General features: G+C 36.6%; 1 protein-coding gene across 8 annotated transcripts in view; it reads right to left on the bottom strand.

Moving 5' to 3' along the window:
* The window catches only part of LOC5578975 (protein FAM46C), a 296,248-nt gene that overhangs the window by 77,601 nt on the left and 197,793 nt on the right, over window positions 1-20,854 (bottom strand). The window lies entirely within an intron of this gene.

Genomic DNA, 20,854 nt, shown 5'->3' with positions numbered 1-20,854 from the left:
GAGTATTCTTGTATGCAATATCACATTAATGATGCAAGTAAGCATGCAATATTATTCGCCAATATTAGATAAAAGATCATGAAATGTTTCAGATAATCTTAAGATTGCAAGCATTTTTGAATGCAATGAGACAGTTTACATAATATATCGTTGAACTTTCACTCGATTTACATGATTATCATAAAAGTTTACGTGCCATGTAAATTTGAACTATTTTTTACTGTGTAATCGAAATTATTCAGATATTATCGTTAATGGTTGTGAATGGTCTGGAAAACAGTACAAGTAGAGTAAGGTGGGGCAAAAGTTCGACCTTAGTGATATAATCAAAGTTTCCAGGAAAACAATAGCAGTTAAAACAAAACAAACATCATACATTGAACCTTCAACATGTTGGCTATTATTTTGCTGAACAAACTTTAGTCAAAATATTTACTCATTTTTAGTTATAACAGTTTCAAAATTGATTGTCTTATTCGAACTTTTACCCCACCGGTGGGGCAAGAGTTCGAATCTAGTGGGGGGCAAAAGTTTGCTGGCTAAAACACAAAATATCGATCCTTTTATGACAGGCATACCTTACACCAGCCGTAAACTTAAGTTTGCCGAAAAATACACACTAAATTTTCATCAAAAAATTGCCCAAAACCGAGTTAATTGTAATATACTCAAAAATAGCAGTTTTTCGCAAAACTAAGTGGAAATGTAAAATTTTGGTGACAGTTTTCACACGATCAGACAAATTTAACTAAATTTGAAGATAATTTGTGGATTTTGGGCAATTTGCAAATTTTCCCGTGGTTTTATACATGGGTCGAACTTTTGCCCCGCTGATTCGAACTTTTGCCCCACTATTGGCCAAAAGTTGTTTTCAAGCATTTATGCAAAAACTAATACACCTAAAAGCAACCTTATGGTAGGCCTAGAAACGCCCATACATAAAATATTGAAAAAGATTTTAACTTCAATTGGTTCCATGCAACGAAAGTTTGACCAAAAATTACAATATTCACGTCGAAAAACAACAAATAGCCATAACTTTTCCAAATCTCTATCGATTTTTATGATATTTGGATTGAAAGACTCTTACTTGAATAGCATTCGAACCACCATGACATTTATAAGAATTGTTTTGAATTGAGCTAGAAATCTTAAAAAGAAACTCTTACCCCACTCGAACTTTTGCCCCACTTTACTCTATGGTTTCTGTTTATGCGGGTTTTCAATATCATAATAATCATTACCAATTCAGTTTCCACGAAAACTGAAATGGACAATGCTCAACTAGCTTAAAAGTCCCTCTGATGGTTTAGTTAATTCAAAAACCTATTTACTTTCCGCACTACACTTCATGAGTCAGTGTAATTTTAATCGAGTTGTCCGGAATGTGACGTAAAAATGAGGAAACGTCCATTATAAGCATCTCGAAACAGCCACACAAGATTTTTGACGTTGCAGATCCAAAATCTCTTCCCATCATTTCAAATTTATTTGTTTTTCAAGTTTGATAATGCCTAAGATTATTGAATTCATACGCTTAGTTTATGAATTTTGCCTTAGTTAGGCCTCAAGTGTCTTTACTATTTTTCAGAGCGATAAATCTTGGCTTTTGTTTTGAATCGGTTTGATTGTTTTTGAAATCATCTTAAATCTTTCAATTCTGCCGATGTGATTCACATAAGTTGAAAACTATCCTTATTGTCCTTACAAGTTTGATTTTAAATATGTATGTTAACTCATGATTTGTCGAGGCCCCTAAAATGTGAGGGCCATGACCTCCACAAATCCCATCCCGTAAATACGACCCTGTTTGAATCAAATAAACTAGCCACGCAATGTACAAGTTATGTGAAGACAAGCAAAGAAAACATTTGCAATTGATAACTATGGAAATGTCCATACGAATGCTACGCTGAAAAGGCAGATTAAGGTTCAAACCACGCACAGAATAAATGAAGAAAAATATTAATTCTAAAAATTCTTTCAACATTCATGCAAGGACTGCACCAGAATTTTTCAAAAAAAAAATATCTGCAGGATTTTCCCTAGACAATTATTGAAAACTGCTTGTGATTTTTATCAAGTGTTCTTTTTCAGATATGATTTGGGAAAAAGTTTCAAAAATTGCTTCAAGATTTACATCAACAATTCTTTCACTGTTTCTTCCACAGGTAAAGTAATTCGTAGAGTTATCCCCGGAAGAACCAAAAAAATGAATACAAGATGGAATCTCTGAAAGCATATCTAGAGAGATACCTGACGGAATCGATATAATAGGACTCAAGGATCCCAGACCAAATATTGAACGATTCCTTAAGATTTTCTCCATTTTTTTTTTCGTTCAGAAGCCGTTTATGATTTCAACCAGAGATTTCTCTGAGAATACCTGCAGAAAATACTCCAAAGTATCCTCCTAAGTTTCTTTCAAGAATGCCTCAAAAAATCATTGATAATCTTTTGATGAACTTTTCCAAGTAGGAGCTGTGAAGAAATTATTGGAGAAATAAACAAGGAAAGGGAGGTATGTGACAGAAAATATTTAAGTAATCATGAATGAAACTTTTGTAGAAATTCCTGTTGAGCTCCTGCATTAATTACGGGACTTTTAGGGAAAACTTAAGAATTTTTTTTTGGATACAGTGCTAGGATAAATAATGAAAAAACTATCAATTGAATTCCTAGACAATATCCGAAAGGTTTTCTGAGAGAATTTCTTAAAAACATCGAGCGGAATCTCTGTAGAAATTCGTTTCTTTGGTGTGAAAACTTGAAATCTCGCTGAATCTTTTAGAAATACCTATGTAACAATAAGAGATTCTCTGCTCTCTTGCTCTCTTTCGATTATAACAGCGTAATACTAAATCTTTTGGGACATTTTTCACTTTAGAAATGTCGTTTCATACAAAAATGCAACAAAAAGGGTTACTTTGGATCTGTAAATAATTAAAGAACGAATAAACAAATAGAGTCTCTCAATGTAAGATAGGTCATTTGAGAAGTTATGCGAGAATTGACTTGCGAAGAATCTGGGGAGAGAAAGTACTCAAATCGGCTCAATTTGGTGAGCGGATCCGATCACTCCGGATCACTCTTTTAGTGAACTAGATCTTTTGAACGATTCAGTGGCTCTGCAGCTCATAAAGGAAGAGTGAACTGAACAAAAAAAGAGCGGTACACTCCCTGCGTCGTACGTTTTCATATCTTTTGCTCTCTCATTCATCGTGCGTTCTTCACCAGAAACTCACGATATACAAACCGTTTTGTCTCAAGTTCCAAGCATGACTCATTTTCCGAACAGTGGCGATTTCAAAAGTAAAAATTTATATTTTCTCTACTTTTGAATGTAGAGAACTCAAGCCATAGTAGAATTGTTCATCCTATGAAGAAATTTGATTGGATTGCTTGAAAAATCTCTATAAAAAGTCGAGTGTTCAGAATGTTAGTCATGTTCAGAATTTGAGACAAAACGGTATCCGGCCGATTTTCCCTTTCCGAACCAAAAGAATAAAACAAAATGGGCTTTGTCATTCAAGTGGGACCTTCTTCTCTCCATTTATTATCTGCCTGTATGCATGTGGGCGGGGCAAATAAGTTGTTTGGCTGTGTGTGCGGAGCTGCAACATACTGTGTTTGCATGTGTGTCGTGGCGCACAAAGCAAGTCACGTGTTAAGCGTTATAATAAAAAGGCCTTTTCATGTGAAAGGTCCGAATATGCATTTGTTTACATCGGTGGAGGACCGGTGCTAAACTGGGCCAGTTATTTTCGTAGAAGAAATGTCAACGAGCTTCCGGATCAGCTGATTTGAAACGTCTCTTGAAAACGCCCATCCGAGAAACAATCGAAGGAGAAAAGGGGTAAAGAATCAGTTCTGGGTCCCTTTTGTCTGTTCCGTACTGATCAAATAAATCATCTCTTGCCGAGAAAGAGCCACGGATCACTCGTTTTTTGAGTGATCCGGATCATTTGAACAGCTCCGGTTCTTTTCGCCCATCTCTAATTTCTAGAGACATTGGTGAAGAAATTTTATAAGAAATTCCTGGTTGAATTTATTGTGCTATTCTGGGAAAAGTCATGGAACAATTTCTTGTCTTTTTCTTCAAACTCTAGTAGGGAAAATTACATAAATGAATTTTAAGGCGTTGGAGGGCTCAAGGATTTCTCCAAGCAAATATCCTCTAGGCATCCTTTGAAATATCACTGGAGAAATTTTTTGACGAATTTCTGGGAAAATTGGTGGACTAATCTCTTAAGGAATTTCAGTAAGGATGCCTGAAGAAATATCTGAAGAAAAAAATCACTAGAATTCTGGAAAAATCTGTGGAAAGGTCAGGTGAGAATCTCTCTTGGTTTCTTTGGAGAATTGTGCAACTAGGATGCTTTGCAAACTTCAAAAGGAAATAAGTGACTTTAGACTTAATGACTTTAGAGACCATTTTATGTCAAGACCTTTAAAAACAGAGCCATTAAATAGGCATGCGAAATAGAAACCAACTACCAGACCTGTTTAAACCAGTTACAATACTATAACCGAGCTCAACTCTTTGAGTGCCAGAATCTTTTTTAAAGAAAAGTATCGTGACTTCTCAGAAGTACTGTATTGTCATGAATTTAGGGCCGGAATTACAAAAAGGGGGGGGGGGGGGTGGAGTCACAGACGTGTGAGAGCCTTCTTCTCAGAAACCTTTTTGGACAGCTACTATAAATTGGATTTAAAAATAATATCCCTTTTTACTTATTCTGGGTAAGGTTTAAATTACAAGAATTAAGTTTAAAACTGCTGCAAACCCCGTTGAATTGTAACTTGTGTTCAGAATACTTTTAGATAGGAGTAACTAGGGAAATATAAAATTTTTAATTTTGAAACAAACCATGACATAAATTTTAAAATGTTCCATATATTGTGGTGTAGGATTCATATGTTTCACACATTTAATTTGATTTTTGTACATTTTACCATCAACAACATTGATTCAATGATTTTCCTCTTGCTGATTCCTTAGTTTAAGTTCTGACGTATTTTATTATATTCTTATATTAAAGTGTTTGTTTAAAAGTTTGATTATAAATATTTTTACTAATGATTTGTGGGGGCCCCAATATGCGGCCCTACTGCCCATCGAACACTAAGCTAAAAAGCAGGCTTTATCCCAGTGGAGGCGTAATGCGAAGAAGAAAAAAGGATCATGACAAAAGTAACAATGCAATTTGGGATTTCTACTGTTGTCGGTGCTGAAAATACTCGATAGCAATACAAACCATAATCAGCATTAAGGTCACGTGCGTGTGCCGCGTATTGCTTAGAAGGACGGTAGTGGGCGTTTTCAGTCAATCCTATAGTGGTTGCACGTGAATTTCCAAGTAGTGGAAGCTATTTTTTTTAGCTTGTACTATAGATAGTACGAGCGATAGTAATTTTGGAGGAAACCATACAATGTGAAATGGAGCAATGAATTGCTTCCGTATACATTGAGTTTGCGGGTTAAGTATGAAAAATTACGACGAATGAACACCAGTCAAGTTATATTAGAAAATATAATTCTGATTTAGTGTCTGAATTTTGAAATAAAATGTTAGTTATAATGAACGAAACTACAAATCTTGAGAAGGAAACATAGCTCTGCATTGAAAGTTCAATAGATTGGTCATCATTAACGAGTAGCCAATCGGTAAATTTTACACTCTAAAAAAACTCTATATTATAGAGTTATAGTTCTTCACATTTATGCTCTTAGAAATGTATAGTTTAGCTTACAGGTTACATTCCGCTACGGAAATGCCATTGTAATTTTTGACAACAAACGAAAAACTGATTTTTTAATAGATAATTTTCTACTTTCGGCTGAACCATAGTGAAGGGCCTCATGGTCCATGTGTAATGGAAATGACGAAGCTCCAGGCTCCGTATTGTTTATCGTAACAATAAAATTATTCCGGAAAAAACACTCTTTCCGGCATTACCGGGTGTTCAAGTTTAATCAGCCGTGTTCTATCGAGAGTGTCGTATTCCGTCACCAACCATTTCGTCCAAGTTCAAGTTCAAACAGCTGTTTCCAAGCATATCATCGTTGTTAGCGAGCAGCAAGTGCACGGCCATCCCACGACCAAGCCGGGTGCTCTTATTTATCAGCTGTTTGGCCGGGCCTGGGTTCATATCGCGCTCCATACTCTCCACACGGCGGTGTGCAGCTTGCAGTTATCAGCCCTAGCGTGTGCTGATGCAAAAAAAAGTAGAGGGCCCGTTCGATGGTAAACATTGCCTGAAGAACGGTATCTGCTGAGATTTTTCTCTGTGTGTAGGTTTGTGTCATATTTATACCTACATTATTGTTCAATACATTGGCAACTACTTCGATTTTTCAAAATGATCAAATTTGAAGGGTTATATCAAAATCATTAATGAACCTATGCAAAAGCTATAGCGATTCATTAGAGTAGTTTTTGACAAATTTTATTAATTGACATAACTCAAAAAAGGAAAAGCCTTGTAATACCTTTAATAAAAATGTTCATAGCCCTAAATAAATTATGATACGAAAAAGCATTTCTTCGAGCACAGTCAACTCTTCTTCACTTGAACTTCTGAAGTATACATAGATCATTAAGTATATTCTTTCAAAACAAGTTTGCGTTGACTACACCATTATCCATAAACTCATGAACTCAAATCTGCTTCATTAGCCTTATCAGTTTAAAACCAACCCGAGAAAGTAATTAGCAACATTAGCCTCTCATCGTCTAAGAAGCATTGCAACCATCGTCAGCAAATAGTGTAAATGGCAGTAACAGCTACCATATGGATTGCATCCCTTTTTCTCCATTCAACCCATTCCGACGAAGGTGTCATTATTCAACAGTTGTTCCATAGTCATTCACCTCTTGCAAAATTCCTTCGAGCTGATGCCACTGTATGTACCTAAGTACCATGCCGTCTCCAAGATGAAGAACGATTCCACATACTCTAGTCGCGGACTTATGTAAGCAGCTAAGCTACCCGCTGGAGAAACGACATTCCACAAGTCGGTGCAGTGCAGAAATCAGCTGTTTTTACGTGACGAAGACGACGATGAACGACGCGTTTTTCGCATGATGTACAACCCGGCGGAGTAAGCTGGATTTTTAAATACTTTGCTGGGTTTTGGTTTTGGATTGGATTTGGATCGGATTTGGATTGGATTTGGATTGGATTTGGATTGGATTTGGATTGGATTTGGATTGGATTGGATTTGGATTGGATTTGGATTGGATTTGGATGATTGGATTTGGATGGATTTGGATTGGATTTGGATTGGATTTGGATTGGATTTGGATTGGATTTGGATTGGATTTGGATTGGATTTGGATTGGATTTGGATTGGATTTGGATTGGATTTGGATTGGATTTGGATTGGATTTGGATTGGATTTGGATTGGATTTGGATTGGATTTGGATTGGATTTGGATTGGATTTGGATTGGATTTGGATTGGATTTGGATTGGATTTGGATTGGATTTGGATTGGATTTGGATTGGATTTGGATTGGATTTGGATTGGATTTGGATTGGATTTGGATTGGATTTGGATTGGATTTGGATTGGATTTGGATTGGATTTGGATTGGATTTGGATTGGATTTGGATTGGATTTGGATTGGATTTGGATTGGATTTGGATTGGATTTGGATTGGATTTGGATTGGATTTGGATTGGATTTGGATTGGATTTGATTGGATTTGGATTGGATTTGGATTGGATTTGGATTGGATTTGGATTGGATTTGGATTGGATTTGGATTGGATTTGGATTGGATTTGGATTGGATTTGGATTGGATTTGGATTGGATTTGGATTGGATTTGGATTGGATTTGGATTGGATTTGGATTGGATTTGGATTGGATTTGGATTGGATTTGGATTGGATTTGGATTGGATTTGGATTGGATTTGGATTGGATTTGGATTGGATTTGGATTGGATTTGGATTGGATTTGGATTGGATTTGGATTGGATTTGATTGGATTTGGATTGGATTTGGATTGGATTTGGATTGGATTTGGATTGGATTTGGATTGGATTGGATGGATTTGGATTGGATTTGGATTGGATTTGGATTGGATTTGGATTGGATTTGGATTGGATTTGGATTGGATTTGGATTGGATTTGGATTGGATTTGATTGGATTTGGATTGGATTTGGATTGGATTTGGATTGGATTTGGATTGGATTTGGATTGGATTTGGATTGGATTTGGATTGGATTTGGATTGGATTTGGATTGGATTTGGATTGGATTTGGATTTGGATTGGATTTGGATTGGATTTGGATTGGATTTGGATTGGATTTGGATTGGATTTGGATTGGATTTGGATTGGATTTGGATTGGATTTGGATTGGATTTGGATTGGATTTGGATTGGATTTGGATTGGATTTGGATTGGATTTGGATTGGATTTGGATTGGATTTGGATTGGATTTGGATTGGATTTGGATTGGATTTGGATTGGATTTGGATTGGATTTGGATTGGATTTGGATTGGATTTGGATTGGATTTGGATTGGATTTGGATTGGATTTGGATTGGATTTGGATTGGATTTGGATTGGATTTGGATTGGATTTGGATTGGATTTGGATTGGATTTGGATTGGATTTGGATTGGATTTGGATTGGATTTGGATTGGATTTGGATTGGATTTGGATTGGATTTGGATTGGATTTGGATTGGATTTGGATTGGATTTGGATTGGATTTGGATTGGATTTGGATTGGATTTGGATTGGATTTGGATTGGATTTGGATTGGATTTGGATTGGATTTGGATTGGATTTGGATTGGATTTGGATTGGATTTGGATTGGATTTGGATTGGATTTGGATTGGATTTGGATTGGATTTGGATTGGATTTGGATTGGATTTGGATTGGATTTGGATTGGATTTGGATTGGATTTGGATTGGATTTGGATTGGATTTGGATTGGATTTGGATTGGATTTGGATTGGATTGGATTGGATTGGATTGGATGATTGGATTGGATTTGGATTGGATTTGGATTGGATTTGGATTGGATTTGGATTGGATTTGGATTGGATTTGGATTGGATTTGGATTGGATTTGGATTGGATTTGGATTGGATTTGGATTGGATTTGGATTGGATTTGGATTGGATTTGGATTGGATTTGGATTGGATTTGGATTGGATTTGGATTGGATTTGGATTGGATTTGGATTGGATTTGGATTGGATTTGGATTGGATTTGGATTGGATTTGGATTGGATTTGGATTGGATTTGGATTGGATTTGGATTGGATTTGGATTGGATTTGGATTGGATTTGGATTGGATTTGGATTGGATTTGGATTGGATTTGGATTGGATTTGGATTGGATTTGGATTGGATTTGGATTGGATTTGGATTGGATTTGGATTGGATTTGGATTGGATTGGATTGGATTTGGATTGGATTTGGATTGGATTTGGATTGGATTTGGATTGGATTTGGATTGGATTTGGATTGGATTTGGATTGGATTGGATTTGGATTGGATTTGGATTTGGATTGATTGGATTGGATTTGGATTGGATTTGGATTGGATTTGGATTGGATTTGGATTGGATTTGGATTGGATTTGGATTGGATTTGGATTGGATTTGGATTGGATTTGGATTGGATTTGGATTGGATTTGGATTGGATTTGGATTGGATTTGGATTGGATTTGGATTTGGATTTGGATTGGATTTGGATTGGATTTGGATTGGATTTGGATTGGATTTGGATTGGATTTGGATTGGATTTGGATTGGATTTGGATTGGATTTGGATGGATTTGGATTGGATTTGGATTGGATTTGGATTGGATTTGGATTGGATTTGGATTGGATTTGGATTGGATTTGGATTGGATTTGGGATTGGATTTGGATTGGATTTGGATTGGATTTGGATTGGATTTGGATTGGATTTGGATTGGATTTGGATTGGATTTGGATTGGATTTGGATTGGATTTGGATTGGATTTTGGATTGGATTTGGATTGGATTTGGATTGGATTTGGATTGGATTTGGATTGGATTTGGATTGGATTTGGATTGGATTTGGATTGGATTTGGATTGGATTTGGATTGGATTTGGATTGGATTTGGATTGGATTTGGATTGGATTTGGATTGGATTTGGATTGGATTTGGATTGGATTTGGATTGGATTTGGATTGGATTTGGATTGGATTTGGATTGGATTTGGATTGGATTTGGATTGGATTTGGATTGGATTTGGATTGGATTTGGATTGGATTTGGATTGGATTTGGATTGGATTTGGATTGGATTTGGATTGGATTTGGATTGGATTGGATTGGATTGGATTTGATTGGATTTGGATTGGATTTGGATTGGATTTGGATTGGATTTGGATTGGATTTGGATTGGATTTGGATTGGATTTGGATTGGATTTGGATTGGATTTGGATGGTTGGATTTGGATTGGATTTGGATTGGATTTGGATTGGATTTGGATTGGATTTGGATTGGATTTGGATTGGATTTGGATTGGATTTGGATTGGATTTGGATTGGATTGGATTTGGATTGGATTGGATTGGATTGGATTGGATTGGATTTGGATTGGATTTGGATTGGATTTGGATTGTTGGATTGGATTTGGGATTGGATTTGGATTGGATTTGGATTGGATTGGATTGATTGGATTGGAATTTGGATTGGATTTGGATTGGATTTGGATTGGATTTGGATTGGATTTGGATTGGATTTGGATTGGATTTGGATTTGGGATTTGGATTGGATTTGGATTGGATTGGATTGGATTTGGATTGGATTTGGATTGGATTTGGATTGGATTTGGATTGGATTTGGATTGGATTTGGATTGGATTTGGATTGGATTTGGATTGGATTTGGAATTGGATTTTGGATTGGATTTGGATTGGATTTGGATTGGATTTGGATTGGATTTGGATTGGATTTTGGATTGGATTTGGATTGGATTTGGATTGGATTTGGATTGGATTTGGATTGGATTTGGATGGATTTGGATTGGATTTGGATTGGATTTGGATTGGATTTGGATTGGATTTGGATTGGATTTTGGATTGGGATTGATTGGATTTGGATTGATTTGGATTGGATTTGGATTTGGATTTGGATTGGATTTGGATTGGATTTGGATTGGATTTGGATTGGATTTGGATTGGATTTGATTGGATTTGGATTGGATTTGGATTGGATTTGGATTGGATTTGGATTGGATTTGGATTGGATTTGGATTGGATTTGATGGATTGGATTTGGATTTGGATTGGATTTGGATTGGATTTGGATTGGATTTGGATTGGATTTGGATTGATTGGATTGGATTGGATTGGATTTGGATTGGATTTGGATTGGATTTGGATTGGATTTGGATTGGATTTGGATTGGATTTGGATTGGATTTGGATTGGATTTGGATTGGATTTGGATTGGATTTGGATTGGATTTGGATTGGATTTGGATTGGATTTGGATTGGATTTGGATTGGATTGGATTTGGATTGGATTGGATTGGATTTGGATTGGATTTGGATTGGATTTGGATTGGATTTGGATTGGATTTGGATTGGATTTGGATTGGATTTGGATTGGATTTGGATTGGATTTGGATTGGATTTGGATTGGATTTGGATTGGATTTGGATTGGATATTGGATTTGGATTTGGATTGGATTTGGATTGGATTTGGATTGGATTTGGATTGGATTTGGATTGGGGATTTGGATTGGATTGGATTTGGATTGGATTTGGATTGGATTTGGATTGGGATTTGGATTGGATTTGGATTGGATTTGGATTGGATTTGGATTGGATTGGATTGGATTTGGATTGGATTTGGATTGGATTTGGATTGGATTTGGATTGGATTTGGATTGGATTTGGATTGGATTTGGATTGGATTTGGATTGGATTTGGATTGGATTTTGGATTGGATTTTGGATTGGATTTGGATTGGATTTGGATTGGATTTGGATTGGATTTGGATTGGATTTGGATTGGATTTGGATTGGATTTGGATTGGATTTGGATTGGATTTGGATTGGATTTGGATTGGATTTGGATTGGATTTGGATTGGATTTGGATTGGATTTGGATTGGATTTGGATTGGATTGGATTGGATGGATTGGATTTGGATTGGATTGGGATTTGGATTGGATTTGGATTGGATTTGGATTGGATTTGGATTGGATTTGGATTGGGATTTGGATTGGATTTGGATTGGATTTGGATTGGATTTGGATTGGATTTGGATTGGATTTGGATTGGATTGGATTGGATTGGATTGGATTTGGATTGGATTTGATTGGATTTGGATTGGATTTGGATTGGATTTGGATTGGATTTTGATTGGATTTGGATTGGATTTGGATTGGATTTGGATTGGATTTGGATTGGATTGATTGGATTTGGATTGGATTTGGATTGGGATTTGGATTGGATTTGGATTGGATTTGGATTGGATTGGATTTGGATTGGATTTGGATTGGATTTGGATTGGATTGGATTGGATTTGGATTGGATTTGGATTGGATTTGGATTGGATTTGGATTGGATTTGGATTGGATTTGGATTGGATTTGGATTGGATTTGGATTGGATTTGGATTGGATTGGATTTGGATTGGATTTGGATTGGATTTGGATTGGATTTGGATTGGATTTGGATTGGATTTTGTAACGTTTGTCCCTGTTACGGCAGTCTACGGCTTAAGCGCCACCTTCCAAATTAGAAGGACCGAAGACTGTGATCAAATCCCGGCATGAGATTCCTCTACTCAAGGCAGGTTATAGTTTTTAAAGTATACAAACTTTACTAATTTGAACGAACCAACTAAAGCCAATTCAATCACGTTCCAAACTCACCAACGCAATACGCCTCCTACACAACCGATCAGGAAGTGTGTCTCGGCTAAAATAAAACCAACTCGTTAAATTGTCACAAGCTCAAGCGCGCGAGAAAGAAAGGAGTTCAACTAAATTTGAAGTAATTAATTGAAAACAATTTATTTCACGAAAAATCAATAAAATTTAATAGACAAACTTTTTTTGAGTTTCCACAAGTTTCTGCTAATTTTCAAAATTTGCAGTTATTAAACTTTATTTGACTGGCGCCTATGCTCAGTACTTGTGACGTCACGGAAACAAATCTTATTAACAGTTTTCTATTTTAGGTAAGCTTTCTCTCTAGCTAGAGAACAATTTCTTCGTGCACATAAAAGTTTTTCTGACCTGATTACGCCGGCCAAGGTCCCACGTCGTCCTCGTAGTAGCCGGATGTGATTCTACTCACCGATCGACGACCTCACCGACTTGCGAAGCGAAGACCGAATCTGTCACGTGTGTGCGACAGCCCTCAGGGTAAAGATGTCCCCGGAAAGGTGGAGTCCTGAGCCTTAGAACGTGGCTCAAAGCGCACAACTTGACGTCACGGGACACACGAAGCACTAGTGTGGCTTGAAGGTGATTCGATGCTCTTCTGCTCAATTCCCACGTGTCTCGACTAACGGTCGAGCAGTTCGAATGGTTCGCCTCGATGAACGGTATTCGTAGTTCGGTAGTAGGGACACTTAAGTTGGAACGGTACGATCACTTTATGGCACGTGCAGGCAGCTAACCGGCAGAATCTGGGGTCGAAGAAAGCGGAATGAAGCCACGTGGTCGGGATCGCGTAAAGGCCGACCAGGATCTACCAGGAACGGGCTTAGGTATTCCGTTTGAACCGCCCAAAACGGACTGCCCTCGTTGTTGGGCTATGCCTAAACAACGTGGTATTTTAGAACAACTCACTTCTTCACAACTGGTCGCATTTGAGCTTACCTGATTCAAGTCACACACTAAGGCACAGTGTGGACTACTGCCTATTTGTTCACCAACAAAAAACTACCCGAACTCAAAAAAAGATAAATCTTCTGTAATTCAAATTTCAAATTACAATTTATCACAAGATTTAAATTTAATCGCGGATTTACTTCGAATTTAGCTATAAAAATTCAAACGATATTTTCCAATATCGATTATTTGAAACTCGAATTCACTTGTTCGAATCGAACTGTTCACTTTGAGAACTCCACTTGAAATGATGGCCGATCGCGTTCGGATTGGTATATTATTTAAAACTAAGACGCAATTTCCCTCACGATGGTGTACTGAGAGCGTACAACGTAATTTTTGATTGGATATCGTGATAATACAGAAAATAGCTCTCTGTTCCGTTCAAATATTCTCTACTGCGCAATTAAATTATGGAATTTTCCACTTGAACCGAGTTTCGAGCAGATCAATGTAAACCGCCTGAATGTAGATTCACTCATGTTCATAGGTACTATGGATTTTTTTCATATCGATTTGAATCACAGTTACCGCTTGTTTTTCACAGGTGGCGTATTAGGAAAAGCTTTTTAATCTTGTACTACACGATAACACGTTAAACAAAAGTGATTCAAAATGCTAAGAATAAATATTAAAGGCATTACAACTTACGAACAATTTAAAATGGGACTGGTACGGGATGATCGTTTCAATTTGGATTGGATTTGGATTGGATTTGGATTGGATTTGGATTGGATTTGGATTGGATTTGGATTGGATTTGGATTGGATTTGGATTGGATTTGGATTGGATTTGGATTTGGGATTTGGATTGGATTTGGATTGGATTTGGATTGGATTGGTTGGATTTGGTTGGATTTGGATTGGATTTGGTTTGGATTTGGTTTGGATTTGGATTGGATTTGGATTGGATTTGGATTGGATTTTGGATTGGATTTGGATTGGATTTGGATTGGATTTGGATTGGATTTGGATTGGATTTGGATTGGATTTGGATTGGATTTGGATTGGATTGGATTGGATTTGGATTGGATTTGGATTGGATTTGGATTGGATTTGGATTGGATTTGATTGGATTGGATTGGATTTGGATTGGATTTGGATTGGATTTGGATTGGATTTGGATTGGATTTGGATTGATTTGGATTGGATTTGGATTGGATTTGGATTGGATTTGGATTGGATTTGGATTGGATTTGGATTGGATTTGGATTGGATTTGGATTGGATTTGGATTGGATTTGGATTGGATTTGGATTGGATTTGGAATTGGATTTGGATTGGATTTGGATTGGATTTGGATTGGATTTGGATTGGATTTGGATTGGATTTGGATTTGGATTTGGATTGGATTTGGATTGGATTTGGATTGGATTTGGATTGGATTTGGATTGGATTTGGATTGGATTTGGATTGGATTTGGATTGGATTTGGATTGGATTTGGATTGGATTTGGATTGGATTTGGATTGGATTTGGATTGGATTGGATTGGATTGGATTTGGATTGGATTTGGATTGGATTGGATTTGGATTGGATTTGGATTGGATTTGGATTGGATTTGGATTGGATTTGGATTGGATTTGGATTGGATTTGGATTGGATTTGGATTGGATTTGGATTGGATTTGGATTGGATTTGGATTGGATTTGGATTGGATTTGGATTGGATTTGGATTGGATTTGGATTGGATTTGGATTGGATTTGGATTGGATTTGGATTGGATTTGGATTGGATTTGGATTGGATTTGGATTGGATTTGGATTGGATTTGGATTGGATTTGGATTGGATTTGGATTGGATTTGGATTGGATTTGGATTGGATTTGGATTGGATTTGGATTGGATTTGGATTGGATTTGGATTGGATTTGGATTGGATTTGGATTGGATTTGGATTGGATTTGGATTGGATTTGGATTGGATTTGGATTGGATTTGGATTGGATTTGGATTGGATTTGGATTGGATTTGGATTGGATTTGGATTGGATTTGGATTGGATTTGGATTGGATTTGGATTGGATTTGGATTGGATTTGGATTGGAATTTGGATTGGATTTGGATTGGATTTGGATTGGATTTGGATTGGATTTGGATTGGATTTGGATTGGATTTGGATTGGATTTGGATTGGATTTGGATTGGATTTGGATTGGATTTGGATTGGATTTGGATTGGATTTGGATTGGATTTGGATTGGATTTGGATTGGATTTGGATTGGATTTGGATTGGATTTGGATTGGATTTGGATTGGATTTGGATTGGATTTGGATTGGATTTGGATTGGATTTGGATTGGATTTGGATTGGATTTGGATTGGATTTGGATTGGATTTGGATTGGATTTGGATTGGATTTGGATTGGATTTGGATTGGATTTGGATTGGATTTGGATTGGATTTGGATTGGATTTGGATTGGATTTGGATTGGATTTGGATTGGATTTGGATTGGATTGGATTGGATTGGATTTGGATTGGATTTGGATTGGATTTGGATTGGATTTGGATTGGATTTGGATTGGATTTGGATTGGATTTGGATTGGATTTGGATTGGATTTGGATTGGATTTGGATTGGATTTGGATTGGATTTGGATTGGATTTGGATTGGATTTGGATTGGATTTGGATTGGATTTGGATTGGATTTGGATTGGATTTGGATTGGATTTTGGATTGGATTTGGATTGGATTTGGATTGGATTTGGATTGGATTTGGATTGGATTTGGATTGGATTTGGATTGGATTTGGATTGGATTTGGATTGGATTTGGATTGGATTTGGATTGGATTTGGATTGGATTTGGATTGGATTTGGATTGGATTTGGATTGGATTTGGATTGGATTTGGATTGGATTTGGATTGGATTTGGATTGGATTTGGATTGGATTTGGATTGGATTTGGATTGGATTTGGATTTGGATTGGATTTGGATTGGATTTGGATTGGATTTGGATTGGATTTGGATTGGATTTGGATTGGATTTGGATTGGATTTGGATTGGATTTGGATTGGATTTGGATTGGATTTGGATTGGATTTGGATTGGATTTGGATTGGATTTGGATTGGATTTGGATTGGATTTGGATTGGATTTGGATTGGATTTGGATTGGATTTGGATTGGATTTGGATTGGATTTGGATTGGATTTGGATTGGATTGGATTTGGATTGGATTTGGATTGGATTTGGATTGGATTTGGATTGGATTTGGATTGGATTTGGATTGGATTTGGATTGGATTTGGATTGGATTTGGATTGGATTTGGATTGGATTTGGATTGGATTTGGATTGGATTTGGATTGGATTTGGATTGGATTTGGATTGGATTTGGATTGGATTTGGATTGGATTTGGATTGGATTTGGATTGGATTTGGATTGGATTTGGATTGGATTTGGATTGGATTTGGATTGGATTTGGATTGGATTTGGATTGGATTTGGATTGGATTTGGATTGGATTTGGATTGGATTTGGATTGGATTTGGATTGGATTTGGATTGGATTTGGATTGGATTTGGATTGGATTTGGATTGGATTTGGATTGGATTTGATTGGATTTGGATTGGATTTGATTGGATTTGGATTGGATTTGGATTGGATTTGGATTGGATTTGGATTGGATTTGGATTGGATTTGGATTGGATTTGGATTGGATTTGGATTGGATTTGGATTGGATTTGGATTGGATTTGGATTGGATTTGGATTGGATTTGGATTGGATTTGGATTGGATTTGGATTGGATTTGGATTGGATTTGGATTGGATTTGGATTGGATTTGGATTGGATTTGGATTGGATTTGGATTGGATTTGGATTGGATTTGGATTGGATTTGGATTGGATTTGGATTGGATTTGGATTGGATTTGGATTGGATTTGGATTGGATTTGGATTGGATTTGGATTGGATTTGGATTGGATTTGGATTGGATTTGGATTGGATTTGGATTGGATTTGGATTGGATTTGGATTGGATTTGGATTGGATTTGGATTGGATTTGGATTGGATTTGGATTGGATTTGGATTGGATTTGGATTGGATTTGGATTGGATTTGGATTGGATTTGGATTGGATTTGGATGGATTTGGATTGGATTTGGATTGATTTGGATTGGATTTGGATTGGATTTGGATTGGATTTGGATTGGATTTGGATTGGATTTGGATTGGATTTGGATTGGATTTGGATTGGATTTGGATTGGATTTGGATTGGATTGGATTTGGATTGGATTTGGATTGGATTTGGATTGGATTTGGATTGGATTTGGATTGGATTTGGATTGGATTTGGATTGGATTTGGATTGGATTTGGATTGGATTGGATTGGATTTGGATTGGATTTGGATTGGATTTGGATTGGATTTGGATTGGATTTGGATTGGATTTGGATTGGATTTGGATTGGATTTGGATTGGATTTGGATTGGATTTGGATTGGATTTGGATTGGATTTGGATTGGATTTGGATTGGATTTGGATTGGATTTGGATTGGATTTGGATTGGATTTGGATTGGATTTGGATTGGATTTGGATTGGATTTGGATTGGATTTGGATTGGATTTGGATTGGATTTGGATTGGATTTGGATTGGATTTGGATTGGATTTGGATTGGATTTGGATTGGATTTGGATTGGATTTGGATTGGATTTGGATTGGATTTGGATTGGATTTGGATTGGATTTGGATTGGATTTGGATTGGATTTGGATTGGATTTGGATTGGATTTGGATGGATTTGGATTGGATTTGGATTGGATTGGATTGATTTGGATTGGATTTGGATTGGATTTGGATTGGATTTGGATTGGATTTGGATTGGATTTGGATTGGATTTGGATTGGATTTGATTGGATTTGGATTGGATTTGGATTGGATTTGGATTGGATTTGGATTGGATTTGGATTGGATTTGGATTCGATTTGGATTGGATTGATGGATTTGGATGGATTTGGATTGGATTTGGATTGGATTTGGATTGGATTTGGATTGGATTTGGATTGGATTTGGATTGGATTTGGATTGGATTTGGATTGGATTTGGATTTGGATTGGATTTGGATTGGATTTGGATTGGATTTGGATTGGATTTGGATTGGATTTGGATTGGATTTGGATTGGATTTGGATTGGATTTGGATTGGATTTGGATTGGATTTGGATTGGATTTGGATTGGATTTGGATTGGATTTGGATTGGATTTGGATTGGATTGGATTGGATTTGGATTGGATTTGGATTGGATTTGGATTGGATTTGGATTGGATTTGGATTGGATTTGGATTGGATTTGGATTGGATTTGGATTGGATTTGGATTGGATTTGGATTGGATTTGGATTGGATTTGGATTGGATTTGGATTGGATTTGGATTGGATTTGGATTGGATTTGGATTGGATTTGGATTGGATTTGGATTGGATTTGGATTGGATTTGGATTGGATTTGGATTGGATTTGGATTGGATTTGGATTGGATTTGGATTGGATTTGGATTGGATTTGGATTGGATTTGGATTGGATTTGGATTGGATTTGGATTGGATTTGGATTGGATTTGGATTGGATTTGGATTGGATTTGGATTGATTGGATTGGATTTGGATTGGATTTGGATTGGATTTGGATTGGATTTGGATTGGATTTGGATTGGATTTGGATTGGATTGGATTGGATTTGGATTGGATTTGGATTGGATTGGATTGGATTGGATTGGATTGGATTTGGATTGGATTTGGATTGGATTTGGATTGGATTTGGATTGGATTTGGATTGGATTTGGATTGGATTTGGATTGGATTTGGATTGGATTTGGATTGGATTTGGATTGGATTTGGATTGGATTTGGATTGGATTTGGATTGGATTTGGATTGGATTTGGATTGGATTTGGATTGGATTTGGATTGGATTTGGATTGGATTTGGATTGGATTTGGATTGGATTTGGATTGGATTTGGATTGGATTTGGATTGGATTTGGATTGGATTTGGATTGGATTTGGATTGGATTTGGATTGGATTTGATTGGATTTGGATTGGATTGGATTTGGATTGGATTTGGATTGGATTTTGGGATTTGGATTGGATTTGGATTGGATTTGGATTGGATTTGGATTGGATTTGGATTGGATTTGGATTGGATTTGGATTGGATTTGGATTGGATTTGGATTGGATTTGGATTGGATTTGGATTGGATTTGGATTGGATTTGGATTGGATTTGGATTGGATTTGGATTGGATTTGGATTGGATTTGGATTCGATTTGGATTGGAATTGGATTGGAATTGGTTTGGATTTGGATTATATTTGAAGTTGGAATTAAAGTTGGATTTGAAGTTGGATTTGATGTCGAAAATGGAATTGGATTTGAAATTGAAGTTGGATTAGAAGCTGTATTTGAAGTTGGTTTCGAAGTTGGATTTGAAGTATGATTTGAAGTTGGATCTCGGGTTGGATCTGATGTTGGATTTGAAGTTGAAACTGAATTTTTCGAAGATTTAAAGTTTGATTTGAAGTTGGTTTCGAAGCAGAATTTGAAGTATGATTTGAAATTGGATTTGAAGTTGGATCTGAAGTTGGCATTGCAGTTGAATGATAAGTTGAATTTGAAGTAGGATTTAAACGTGGTTTTGAAGTTCGATTCGAAGTTGGATTTGAAGTTGGATTTGATATTAGGTTTGAAGTATGAATTGAAGTTGGCTTTGAAGTTGGATCCAAAGTTGGATTTGAAGCTTGGTTCGAAGTTGGATTTGAAGTTGGATCTGAAGTTGAATCTGATGTTGGATTTGAAGTTGGCATTGCAGTTGTATGATAAGTTGGATTTGAAGTTGAATCTGATGTTGCATTGTAAGTTCGAATTGCAGTTGGATTTTAAGTTGGATCTGATGTTAGATTTAAAGAACGAATTGAAAGTGGCTTTGAAGTTGGATCTAAAGTTGGCATTGAAGCTGGATTCGAAATTGGATTTGAAGTTGGAATTGAAGTTGGAATTGAAGTTGGAGTTTGGCTTTGAAGTTGGATATGAAGCTG

Source organism: Aedes aegypti, chromosome 2, assembly GCF_002204515.2.
Source record: "Aedes aegypti strain LVP_AGWG chromosome 2, AaegL5.0 Primary Assembly, whole genome shotgun sequence".
In the NCBI taxonomy this organism is placed as follows: Eukaryota; Metazoa; Arthropoda; class Insecta; order Diptera; family Culicidae; genus Aedes; species Aedes aegypti.
Note: the sequence above shows the minus strand (reverse complement) of the source record. Positions and strands in the feature narration are given on the sequence as shown.